Source organism: Sminthopsis crassicaudata, chromosome 4 (genome assembly GCF_048593235.1).
Source record: "Sminthopsis crassicaudata isolate SCR6 chromosome 4, ASM4859323v1, whole genome shotgun sequence".
In the NCBI taxonomy this organism is placed as follows: Eukaryota; Metazoa; Chordata; class Mammalia; order Dasyuromorphia; family Dasyuridae; genus Sminthopsis; species Sminthopsis crassicaudata.
In genome coordinates this window covers 351,967,583-351,980,014 of record NC_133620.1, presented here as the reverse complement: position 1 = coordinate 351,980,014, position 12,432 = coordinate 351,967,583, and the positions used below count along the sequence as shown (strand labels likewise).

General features: G+C 36.1%; 1 long non-coding RNA gene across 3 annotated transcripts in view; it reads right to left on the bottom strand.

Annotated features, from left to right (window-relative positions):
- Positions 1-10,709, bottom strand: part of LOC141539154 (uncharacterized) — a 55,485-nt gene extending 44,776 nt beyond the window's left edge. For all 3 annotated transcript variants that reach the window (XR_012481210.1, XR_012481211.1, XR_012481209.1), the window contains exons 1-2: positions 10,506-10,709; positions 8,916-8,999 (exon numbers count right to left, since the gene is read on the bottom strand). This is a non-coding gene — a long non-coding RNA (uncharacterized LOC141539154). The remainder of the gene's footprint in view (positions 1-8,915; positions 9,000-10,505) is intronic.
- Positions 10,710-12,432: the final 1,723 nt, after the last annotated feature.

Sequence of the window (12,432 nt, the reverse complement as noted above, 5' to 3'; positions counted from 1 at the left end):
GGAAGGAAGGAAGGAAGGAAGGAAGGAAGGAAGGAAGGAAGGAAGGAAGGAAGGGAAGGGGAAAGGAGAGAGGGAAAGAAGTATTGCTATTTGTGGAAAGATGATCTCATCTAAATTGGTTTAAAAAAAAAATGCAGGGGAGAAATCAGAACATGCCTGAGTACCCACAGTGTCAGTTCCTTTGTGTCTTCATTGTACCCATGGGATCTGTCCCAATATACACCAGCATATAGTATTTTGAAAAGCAACAAATTGTGACGCTATGACTCTGGGTCTATTCTAGTACTGCCTGATTAAATTGAACTGCTGTGTTTGTTCCAATTCTTGTCCCTGGAAGAAGGTGTTACACTAAATACTGGTCATTCATAACTGGGACAATGAAATACTAATAAGCCCCAGATGGGGGAGCTCCAGGAACAAGGGTCAGGAAAGGAAAGGGAACCAGCAGCTGCACTCGGAAGTAGTCTATTTATGAGAAAGAACCTGGGTACAGAGATCGGACATGGAGCAACAAAGGTTAGACTCTAACTACGGGACCGTTGGTAGGGAGCCAAGGAGATTCAGGCAACCAGAAAGGTTAGGGAATTGATACAACAGATGTGACTACTGACGACCAGGGAGAAAGGTAAAGAATTAAGAATTAAACGGCCATGGTTATAGGACACACATATGCTCTCCATGCTGTCTTAATCAACAAGCATTTATCAAGCAATTACTAAGTAGGATACTGAAGTATGAGCTGAGGATTAAAAGAAAAGCAAAAAGGTCCTGGCCTTGAAAGATTTCAAATTCTCGTGTGTTTCTCTGGAACATGAAGCTTCTTGCAGTCAGGCCTGGAGAAACAAAGAGGATCCACATGCTCACCTTGGATTCTTGGAAAAATTGTCCACATGCTAGACATTTACAATAAAAGCACAGCAATGTGTATTATTAGATCAGTCTCTACGACTGGTGATTTTAGTTCAATTTTTGAACCATTTGAACCATTCAGAATACCTCATGTGTATATATAGTTGTCATGACCATTGAAATGCAGTCAATGTAAAAAAAAAAAAAAAAAGCAAGTGAAACCCCTGGATAGCTTATTCCTTCAGGCCTATCATCCCTGTGGAAAGGAATTGTATTTGGTATTGTGTGTGTGTGTTTTGGGGAGGGGGGATTATATTTTTTTTAAATAGGGTTTGCAGTTAGAAATCTGAATGCCAAAGTTCTATTTATTAAATATAGTTTTCAATGTTAATGACTACTATTTTTCCACTGGAATATTATTTGTTTATATTTAGATTTGTATTTACGGAGAAATAACTTTTTTATAACAACAAGAAAAAAAAGATGCTCCATAGAAGCTGCACAGGTCCTCTCCTCTCCCAAGTGATGGGGGAGGGGAGGGTAAAAATAGAGCTCTGCCAGAAAGGCAAAGAAAATCTGAACGACTCAGCTCCAGATATACTTTTAGTTCTATTCTAATGTTAATTCTTTCACTTATGTTCTCAATATGTATTTATTTAATTGGCATACATTTATTAAGTATCTATACGTGAAGTGAAAAGAAGCTTTGGAGATACAACACTAAACATGGAAGAGACAAAGATAACTAAGACATTCAAAATTAATTTTCAAAAAGACAAATAAGATTAATACTGCCCTCAAGGAAATTACAGTCTAGTAAGGAAGATTAGATGTGTACATTAATAATTATATGTTATGGCAATAAATGACAAAAATATGAATGTGTGGCACAATGGATAAAGAGTCTGCCTGGGACCATACTGGCTGTGTGACTCTGGGTGGGCCACTCAGTCTCTCAATGCTAGAAGTAGCTGTCTAAGACTGCTAAAATGTACTACTGATTCACATTGATAGAGTTTCCTCACCTGGAAATTCCCTGAATCAATGAAATCCTTGATATAGTCCCTGTCTCTAGGTGATAAAAGTGCTATAAAAGTTCAGAAAATGACAGAGTTACTTGGAGATATTTCTGAAGGAATGTTGGAAAGAAGTCTTCATGGAGGATGCAAGCTCAAGATAGGCCTTGAAGGATGGACAACGTTCCCACAAAGACAGACTGAAGAGTAATGAATGACATGAGCAAAGACCCAGAAATAGAAAAAGTAAAGATACATTCATTGAGTCACTATCAAACCACTTCTCTTTTCTAAGCTGCAATTTACTCACCTTTACTCCCTGATCACTCTCTGGCTAGCTCAGTCTCTATCTTCATCACAGGCAGCCTTGCTTCCTCCCCTTTCCCAACCCAGAATGACTTTATCATAAACACTACTCATTGATTGATGAGTCCTTACCCAGAACTGCCATGTCATCAGAAGTCCCTACTGTGACCCACTTCCTTCCTTACCCCACATATTCCTCTTTCTACCTCCCCTTTATGAATCTTCCTCCAGTAGAATGTTAGCTCCTTGAGAACAGGAACCATCTAATATTTTTTTTGTTTTAGCACAGTGCTTGGAACATAATAAGTGTCTAACTCTCCCTCCCTCCCTCCCTGCAGCCCTCTTTCTCTCTCTTTCTCTCTCTCTCTCTCTCTCTCTCTCTCTCTCTCTCTCTCTCTCTCTCTCTCTCTCTCTCTCTCTCTCTCTCTCTCTCTCTCTCTCTCTCTCTCTCTGTCTCTCTCTCTCTCTCTTTCTCTCTCTCTCTCTCTCATTCTCTCTCTCTCTCTCTCTCTCTCATTCTCTCTCTGTCTCTCTGTCTCTCTGTCTCTCTGTCTCTCTCATTCTCTCTCTGTCTCTCTCCACCCTCCCCCCCAAATAAAATGAAAGAGTTAGAGTGGATTATATCAAAGGTCCCTTCCAACTCTAAATCACAATCCTATTAAGCCAGGTTATATGTGATTGTAGACTACAACTATAGGTATAATGGAAGATGATCCTAAAAAGTTAGTTATGGGTCATACTGCTAAAACTCTTGAATGCTAGGCTGAAATATTTATACTTTATTAGATAGGAAATGGGCTACTTCTGAAGATTTTGGAGACAAGGAAAAAACAAAAATATTTTGAAGTAGAGAAAAGAAGAGATAACAGAGTTCACAAGATAAAGAATTCATTAAACTACGTGTGCTATATTTTTTGTTTATAATCAATGGCAAGAATTTATTTTGATATTCTTTTATGTATGAGAAAATAATTTATTAATAAATAAAATATAGAAAGCAAGGTAAGCTGTAAAATGAATAATTTCTATTACCTTAAATTACAAAGATTTTGTACAAATTAAACAAAGGCAGCCAAAGTTATTAAGAAGGGGAAATTTATACAGTTTCTCAGATAAAGATAACATATCTCAAATATATAAGAATCCATATGTTCTAAAATATTCTAAAATTTAAAAAAAGCTTTCTTCATGGTGACGAATTAAAAATTGTAGGGATGCTAGTCAATTGCAGAATGGCTGAAGAAATTATGGTATGTAATCAGGATGGAACACTATTATGCTATAAAAAATTATGAGCTCCATGATTTTAGGAAGACATAAACTTGAATAAAATTATAAAGAGTGAAATGAGTGGAAGCAAGAAAATATTGTATACAGTAAGAGCAATATTGTTTTAAAAATAATGTTGAGCAACTAAGTCACTTTAACTATTACAAATATCCAAATTTGGGCAACTAGGTGGCACAGTGGATATATGACCAGTCCTGAAGTCAGAAGGACCTGAGTTCAAATCTAGTATCAGACAATTAACATTTCCTTACTGTGTGACCCTGGGCAAGTCACTTAATCCCAATTGCCTAGGCAAAAAAAGAAAAAAAAAAAATACCCAAATTTACATATACAAAGGACCTATAAAGGAAGATGCTATCTGCATCCAGAGAAAGAACTAATGAATACAAGTATATATAGAATGATTTTACATACACAGGTGCACACACAAACACATCTTGTGTCTAATTGTAGCTATCTTAGGGGGAATAAAAAGGAAAAAAAGAAAATTACATGATAACTTTATTATTTTTTTTTAAGAATAGCAAATTGTATATATTAGATTTGCATTAATGTGTAATCTTTTTTTTCTATTCTACTATATGGAAATTATTGCTTTATTTCTTAAATTCAGAATAAAATAAATTTTAATAATAAAAATACATATTCTTTTTAAAAATGTATTTTTATTTATTTAAAAACATTCTTTTCTTGAAAAATATTTCAAATTCTTTTCTTCTTTCCTAGCTCTTCTCTACTCACTGAGAAGACAAGCAATGTTATATCAATTATACATGTACCATCATGCAAAATATATGTCTATATATTCATCATGTTTCAAAAAATAAGGAAGAAAAATAAAGTGAGAAAATTATCCTTCAATTTGCACTCAAAGTTCATCAGGCCTCTCTCTGGAGGTTTGTTCAGAGTAGCCAAGTCCTTCGTAGCTGATCATCATTGATGTTGTTATTGTGAATAATGATTTCCTTCCCTTTGCAGCAGTTTATATAGGTCTTGCCATGTTTTTTCTGAAACCATTCTCATCATTTTTTATAGCACAATATTGCCCCCTTACAATTAATTATATGCAACAACTTGTTTAGTCATTCAAATGATAAACTCCCAATTTCAAATTCTTTGCCAATCCATAAAGAGCTTCTATTAAAAAAATGTATGCATATATATCTTTGATATATTTGGCAAATGGATCTATTAGTGGTATGCGTAGTGCTATAATCCTAGGGACATGGTTCCAAATTGTTTTCAACAATGGTTGGATCAATTCACAACTCCATCAATTGCTTAGTAGTGCACCTCTTGAGTCCTTATTCCCTCCAACATTTTTTTTTCTGATAGGTATAAAGAGGTATCTCAAAGTTATTTTGATTTGCAGTTCATCAGTAGTAATTTAGAACATTTTTTTTTTCATATAACTATAGATACCTTGGATTTCCTCTTCTGAAAACTGCCTATTTATATTATTTGACCACTTGTTAATTAGGAAATACTTCTTACTTTTATAAGTTTTACTCAGCTCTGTATTCATTATATATTTGAAAAATGAAATCTTTCTCAGAGAAACTTGTTATAAAATTTTTTGATTTTCTTTTCTACTTTATTTTCTCTGGTACCTTTCTCTTGATTATCCCTTTTAATTAGGTCTGTTTTTGGCTTTTACTTTATCTGGCTTTATGATTGCTACCTCTTTATTTCAGTTCAAACACATTAGATTCTGTTCTAACTATTTAATTGTGTGTGTCTCCTATAAACAGCACATTGTTGAATTATAGTTTCTAATTAATTTTGCTCTCTGTAAACAACTCTAGGCAAGTTTCTATCAGCAGCCTGTCAATATAAAGATAGAACTGCTTAAGAAACCTTATGCTCATATTAATTAGCCATTATTCTACTACCTATGTAAATATAGTTCCTTCTTGTTTCATTTTTGCCTTAAAATCAACCAAAAAAGTCTTCTTTCTGTCAAAGTATAATTTCTTAAATTCATGTATCCAGCTGGGTCCCAGTTGCTCTATTATATCTTCTTAGGATCATAGATAAGACCCTCCATATTCCCTTTGTTATATAATTTTGAGCAAACTGGGAACCATTTTAAGCCCATTTTCTCATTGCCTTCAACCAAATGTTTGGGCTGAAGATTCCAGAGCATAGAGCCAGAAGAAAAGTTTAATATATAAGATATTTCCCTACTAATCACTGAGTTGAAATATCTGAGAAGTAAAAACATCTTTAACAATGTTAGAGATAATATATCCAGAATAGAGGGTCCAGAAATAGGGCTTTTCCTTTAAAAAGGGAAACTGACTAAGAAACTATTTTTGTAGCTGTCACATTTGGGACACCTCCAATCTCATATCCAAACTTTCTGAAGCTAATGAAGATGAGTTTTCCTGTAGACCCATGTTGTTAGGATATCCAAAAATATTGATGAGGTATCCAAATGGAATTTTCTAGTAAGCAGATAGTATACAAATTCAAGACCAAAGCTTAGGAAAGAGATTATGGCTAAATACAGAGATAGGGTATCCAAATGGAATTTTCCAGTAATCAGATAGTATACAAATTCAAGACTGAAGTTGAAAGAGATTATGGCTGAATGCAGAGATTCTTACTTGTATAGAGATGATACTTAATCTTTTTGATTGCATAAAATGAGGCAATTGGATTTAGGAACTTGGAAAGTCTCTTCTAGCTTTAAATCTATGATTCTATAGGTTTTAAATCTGTGATAATGAAAAATGTGTAGAAAAGAGAAAAAAAGACAGCTAAAGACAAAATTCTTGGAAACTCATAGGTGGGGATGAAGGGTAGTGTTTGTTGTGACAAATGCAAGAAGAGAACCCATAGAAACTAAAAGGGGAAAAAAGATAATTACCAGGTGAAAACATATAAAGGGCAAGCAAGGAATAAGTTTTAAAAGGGAAGACTTGGCCAAATGTCAAATTCATAGAAAGTATGAAGGAAAATATTGATTGAAAGTTCTTTGGTTACCATCCAGAGAACAGTTTCAGTAGAATGGAATGGAGCAGAGGAGAAACCCAAATCCAAGGGCTGAGTGGTAGTGATGAGGTCTAGAAAGGAAGAATAAACTTTTAAAACATTTGGCAGTGGAAGATAGAAGCTTGAAGGGATATTGAGTTTGAGAAAATATTTTTGTTTTCTTTCAGAAACATTATTGGGCATTATTGTTAAATAATAGAATAGAAATAATAGCACAGAAAAAGGAGATGAGGGAGAGAAAGATTGAAGATATAAGAAGGGAATGAGATAACTGATTTGCAGGGAACTGTCTTCTTTCCTTGATGCCACTAAGAAATTCTGCTATTGTTTCTCTTCCTTTGTTTTTGAAGAGAACTAATGATTTTGATGTGGTATAGGGGTGCAGAAGCACTGAACCCCCCAAAATATGTTTGGATTCCAGGACTCTCCCCATTGGGGCCCACCAAATGGTGGGGTACATGGTTAAATTCTAAAAATATATTGGGGTTTTAAGTCATTGTCACAAGGTATCTCAAAAGAATTTCTAAACTTAGACCATCTCCAATTCAAGAGACAAAGATTTTATTATACCGTTGTCTGGAGGGTAAACTCCAAAAGGGAGTTTAACAATTAACAAGGGGAAAGACTTGAGCTGAATTTTCTAGAAGAACTCACCATTAACAAAAGAGAAACATCATTAAGGCAGACTAAATTCCTAATGAACTAGCTCTTGTAACTGCTTCATAAACTGGCTAATTACTGAAAGAAATAAGTGGGGGATTACACCATTGACTGGTGCTCTAACTTCACAAAAAGGAGTTAACTATTATGATGGCTAATTTTAAAAGAAGTTAGTGAAGAAATGGGGTACCAGAGTTTGACATCTATAACTTGGCTTTCTGATTAGATACAGTAATTGTAGGCTAATAATTTTGTCAAAGCAAGGAATTCTACCAGGAATTCAACACAGTTCCATCACAACAAAGGCCCACTTCAAAACAACAAAGGGGCCCACTAAGGCAAGATAATTCTTTCAGTCACCATAGAATCTGAACCCCTTGGTTGCCCTTATTTGCTCACCTGGATCAGAATACTTACAAACATTAAGACTGGCTTGATGAAAATGATGGGAAAATTCAGAAGCTGCTAAACAAAAAATGAGAACTCCAGGGTGTACCAACAAAGACAGTTCATCCATCTCTAAGAAAGTAGCATTCAATTCCATCAAAAATAATCAAAACTTAGATAGATGCAGGATTCTTGTCTCAGTAAAAAGGTACATGAAATTCAATTTTATGCTGATAACAATCCAAAGCACTTTTATGATGCCCTGAAAGCTATTTATGGACCAAAGACCTATGATATACCTCAACTACTCAGTATTGATGGAGCTACTTTGACTAGTGATAAGGAAATGATCTATAGTTTCTCCACAGACGATTATCATCAATCAAAGCTTTAGCCACTAACCATTTACTTCAGATTGAAATCAATCATTCCTTAGCTGAAGTTGCAAGTAAAGAAGAGGTTTTGAATGCCATTAGACTACTTTCATGTGGCAAAGCACCTAGTGCTGATTCTATTTCAGCTAAGATTTAAAAGGTAAGGGGTCTATTACTCAAACAAATATATGGCAAAAGGAGGTTATGTCCCCGAAGTTCAAGGATGTCTCCATTGTCCATCTCTATAAAGGTAAAAAGAATAGATTGTCCTATGACAATCACAGGAAGATCTCTCTCTTATACACTCCTGACAGAATTCTTGCCAAAGTCCTCCTTAATAGGCTGATCCTATACCTGGAAGATGATCATCTACCTAAGAGCCACTGTGGCTTCAGAAAGGACCAAAAAACAATTGATATAGTATTTGATTCCCAACAATTCTAGGAATAATGTCAGGAGCAGAATAGAGGTCTGTATACACCATCTGTAGATCTGATGAAGACTTTTGATACTATTAATTACAAGATATTATGGAAAATTAGGTCAAAATTTGCTCAGAGAAGTTCATCAGTATAGCACATTAATTTCATGATGGCATGCTTACCCAGGTTCTGGACAAAGAACAAAGCTTTTAGGCTAACCCAGTCACCAATGGATTGAAACAAGGTTATGTGCTTGCTCTCATTCTTTTTAGCATGATTTTTTCAGTCATTTTGCCAAATGCCTTCAGTGAGAACAAACATGGCATCAAAGTTAGCTACCACATCAATGATAAATTGAGCTTTAAAAGCCTACAAGCCAAAACTAAAGTGGAGGGAGTATTGGTGCATGAATTTTTCTTTGCAGGCGACTATGCACTCAGTTTAGCCTCCAGTACTGAGATGAACAAAATATGGAACAATTCTCTGCAGTTTGTGCTAATTTTGGCTTAACAATTAACATCAAGAAAACACAGATAATTCATTAGCCAGCACCACACCAACCACTGATTATGGCAAATGGAGAGTTTTTGAATGCTATAAATAAGATCACTTACCTTGGCAATATACTTTCCAGGGATGTCCACACTGATAATGAAAGTGACATACACATTGCCAGAGGAAGCTCAGAGTTTGGGAAGCTTGGAAAATATAGGAAAAGAGATGTATTAGACTGATTACCAAACTAAAGGTCTACAGAGCCATTGTGCTGATCTCATTGTTGTATGTCTGTGAAACCTGATGAGTATAGCAGTACTATGCCAAGAAATGGAGTCACTTCCATTTGAATTGTCTTTGGAAGATTCCGAAGATCACTTGTCAGGGTAAGATACCAGACACTGTGATCCTTTCTTGAACTAAACTATTAAGCATTCAAACTCTATTGCAAAGAGCCCAATTCCATTGGGCTGGCCACATTGTTTGAATGCCAAATGTACACTTGCCAAAAGGTCTATTTTATGGAGAACTCACAAAAAGCAACCACCCACAAGGTGGTCAGAAGAAGCATCCTCCCAAGTTTGCTCTTAATAATTTAAAAATTGATTGTATGGCATGGGAGACACTGGACCATGCAACATGGCATGTTTTTATGAGATAAGGTGCCGTCCTCTATGAGCAAGCAGAGATGCCAAATATGCAAAGTTAGAGAACCCACCACAAATGTTCATAGGGACTATCTGTGTCCAATCTATGGCAGAATATTCTAAGATCATATTGATCTGATCAGACACAATCAGATGAACTAACTTATCTCTAACAAAATGATGTCATATTGATCTATTCAAAAAAGGACAGCAACCAATTCTGTCTAAGCTCCTCCTTGTTGTCTCAGAAAGTAGTTTGGGGAATTTAACCATGTCCTAGTGCAACAAAGATCCACTTAAACTTCACTTAAATTCAACAAAAGCCTTCTCCTATTAATGCACTTTCTATGGCCCACCTACCTACCAAAGACTAGATTTTTTTGGGGGGTGAATACCCCTTCAATATTACGGGGTGATGTTTGATTTGTACATGAACTGAATTTAAGTGAGACAGATCTTCCCAAAATCAGCCACCTTATTCTCTCCTCCAGAATCATTGAAGTCCAGTGACAAAATAAAAGTAAAGAAGACTATCCATGGCTAGGAATGAAGTGAATGATCTCAACCTTCCTAAATTAAGGTCTTTCTTAGGAATCAGTTAGTCTGAGGCAATGAATATTCAATGACTAAACTAGGTAAGAATTAATACCAAAAAATGGCCTAATTTGCCATCACAAAAATGTCAATATAGGAGAGGAAGGCTCTCAAAGTTTCTGACCAGAACAGAAAATATTTACTACTTACAGTCATACTAACCCATCATTGGCTGGGGCAATTAATAATCATTCCATGAAAGCCAGAATAATTTGAGTTTAAAGGCTTAGTCAATTAACTCCATATGAAACACAATGGGCTGGTACAGAGAACCAATGGAATCCTTTAAAACCATTATTTTTTAAAACTCTTTTTTCAGAGCTATATTTTAAAGACTCATAAATGAAAACTGCATGAAACAAAAGGCAAATCCTCCCAACTTTTAAAAACAAATCTATCCTTCCAAACACAAAATATCTTACAAAATATAAGCAACTAAAATTTATATCCTACAGACAGAGCAACTACCTCAAGAAATGACACCTCATGTGGAGAGAGGGGCCACATGAAGCAAGATGCTGTAGTTGAATGTGGCTGCAATGGAAGCAGAACAGAAATCTCCAGCCTTATCTTTCATTCTTTCTAGGTAGTTTTTTGATTTTTTTTTCCTAGAGCTAGTTCTAGGGATCTGCAAGCCCTTAGTTCTTCCATCACGGCGTGATCCAAAGTATGATCACATCTCTTGTGTTATGTGGTCTGGTCTGTGAGTGATCACAAGCACTCTTCCCTGCCTTGAAACTGTGACCAAGGCTCCTATACCCACCCATAAAATGTCACTAATAATAGCACCTACCTCCCAGGAACAATTGAATTGGCAAGGGCCACTGAATCAGCTGAAGCACACACAAACTGAAAAGGTTTCTGCCTGAAGACTCTCAAACTGAAAGAAAAGTCTCTGACTGAAGATTCTCAAGTGCTCTGACTACAAATGCAGTCTCCTTTCCATGTTACCATGTAGAACCTTTAATTTGAGGTAAAAGATACTTTAAAGGTCCTCTAGTCCAACCTCTTCCTTTTACAGATGAAGTAAAACTGAGGTTCAGAGGGATAAAGTGACTTCCCTCTGTTCACACAGGTAGTTCTTAATCTGTGAGTCAAGCTTCCAGAGAGTGAGCTCCCACTCTTTAATTATGAATGAAGGAATGCTAACATGCACCTTTTCACTAGCACTGAGAGTCAGATATCATGAAAGGTGGATCCTGTTTTGACCTGCTCAGACCAGATCATGTCTCTAGTTTGCTTCTGTTATAGACAAGGGAACAGACTTTTCCTGGAGATCACCATTCCCACAGAAACAGAAAGACCAAGCTCTCTGAGCCCAGGGCCCTTAAGAGAAAACTTTAAAGAAGACAGAGTGAAGATGGTGGAGAAAAGACAGTAATTCACTTGAACTTTCCCCCAAACCTTTCTGGACACATTAAATAAGGTCGTAAAACAACTCTTGGAGCAGCAGAACCCACGAAAGTATGGGGTGAAATAACTTTCCACCCAAAGACAAAATAGAAGGACAGTAGGAAAGGTCTGTCACACATTATGAGAGGGGAGCACAGTCCAGTGCAACTTTTGGAAATATAACCTAACCCAGCAAACCTAGAACAGGTCTTGGGAGTCACTGAATTAGCAGCAGTAACAGCTGATTCCAGAACTCTCAACCTCAGACAGGAAGGGGGTCAAACAATTGATCAGGAGATTACAGGGGTTTTGCTGGGGTGGGGGGTTAGGAAAGAGGACTCTGTTGCTTTGCCCATTCTCAGATCTGGATCACAGTCCTACGGGGCAGTTTAAAGGCAAAGAAAAATACTAGCACACCAGAACTTGTAGCCACCATGAAATCAGGGACCCCTGCTATAGTTGCAAGATAGAAAAAAGTGCTTGTAGTCACTTAAGGACCAGAGCACAGGCCAGAAGAGTAATAAATACACCTCTCATTGGATTAAATGAACTGAAAATTTACAGGATCCTAGAAGTTTCTCTGAAAACAACTGCACAAAATCCCTGAAGCTTGGGACAATGTACCCTCCACTCTGGAAAAAGAGCCTCACTTTAATAATGAATTAAAAGTCAAGCAATAGACTGGAAAAAATGAGCAAAAACACTGGAAAAAATCCTGACTATTAAAAAGTTTCTATGCTAACAAGATCAAAGCACACATGCAGAAAAAGATAACAAAGTTGAAGATTCTAAATTCAAAGCCTCCAACAAAACTATGAATTGATCTCAGGCCATGGAAGACTACTGAATCAAAAAAGGATTTTGAAAATCAGGAAGAGAGGTAGAGGAAAATTTGGGAAGAAAAATGAATGATGCTAGGAAATCAGAAAAAGAGTCAACAGATTTGTAAAGGAAACACACACACACAAAATGCTGAAGAAAATAATATCTTAAAAAACAGACT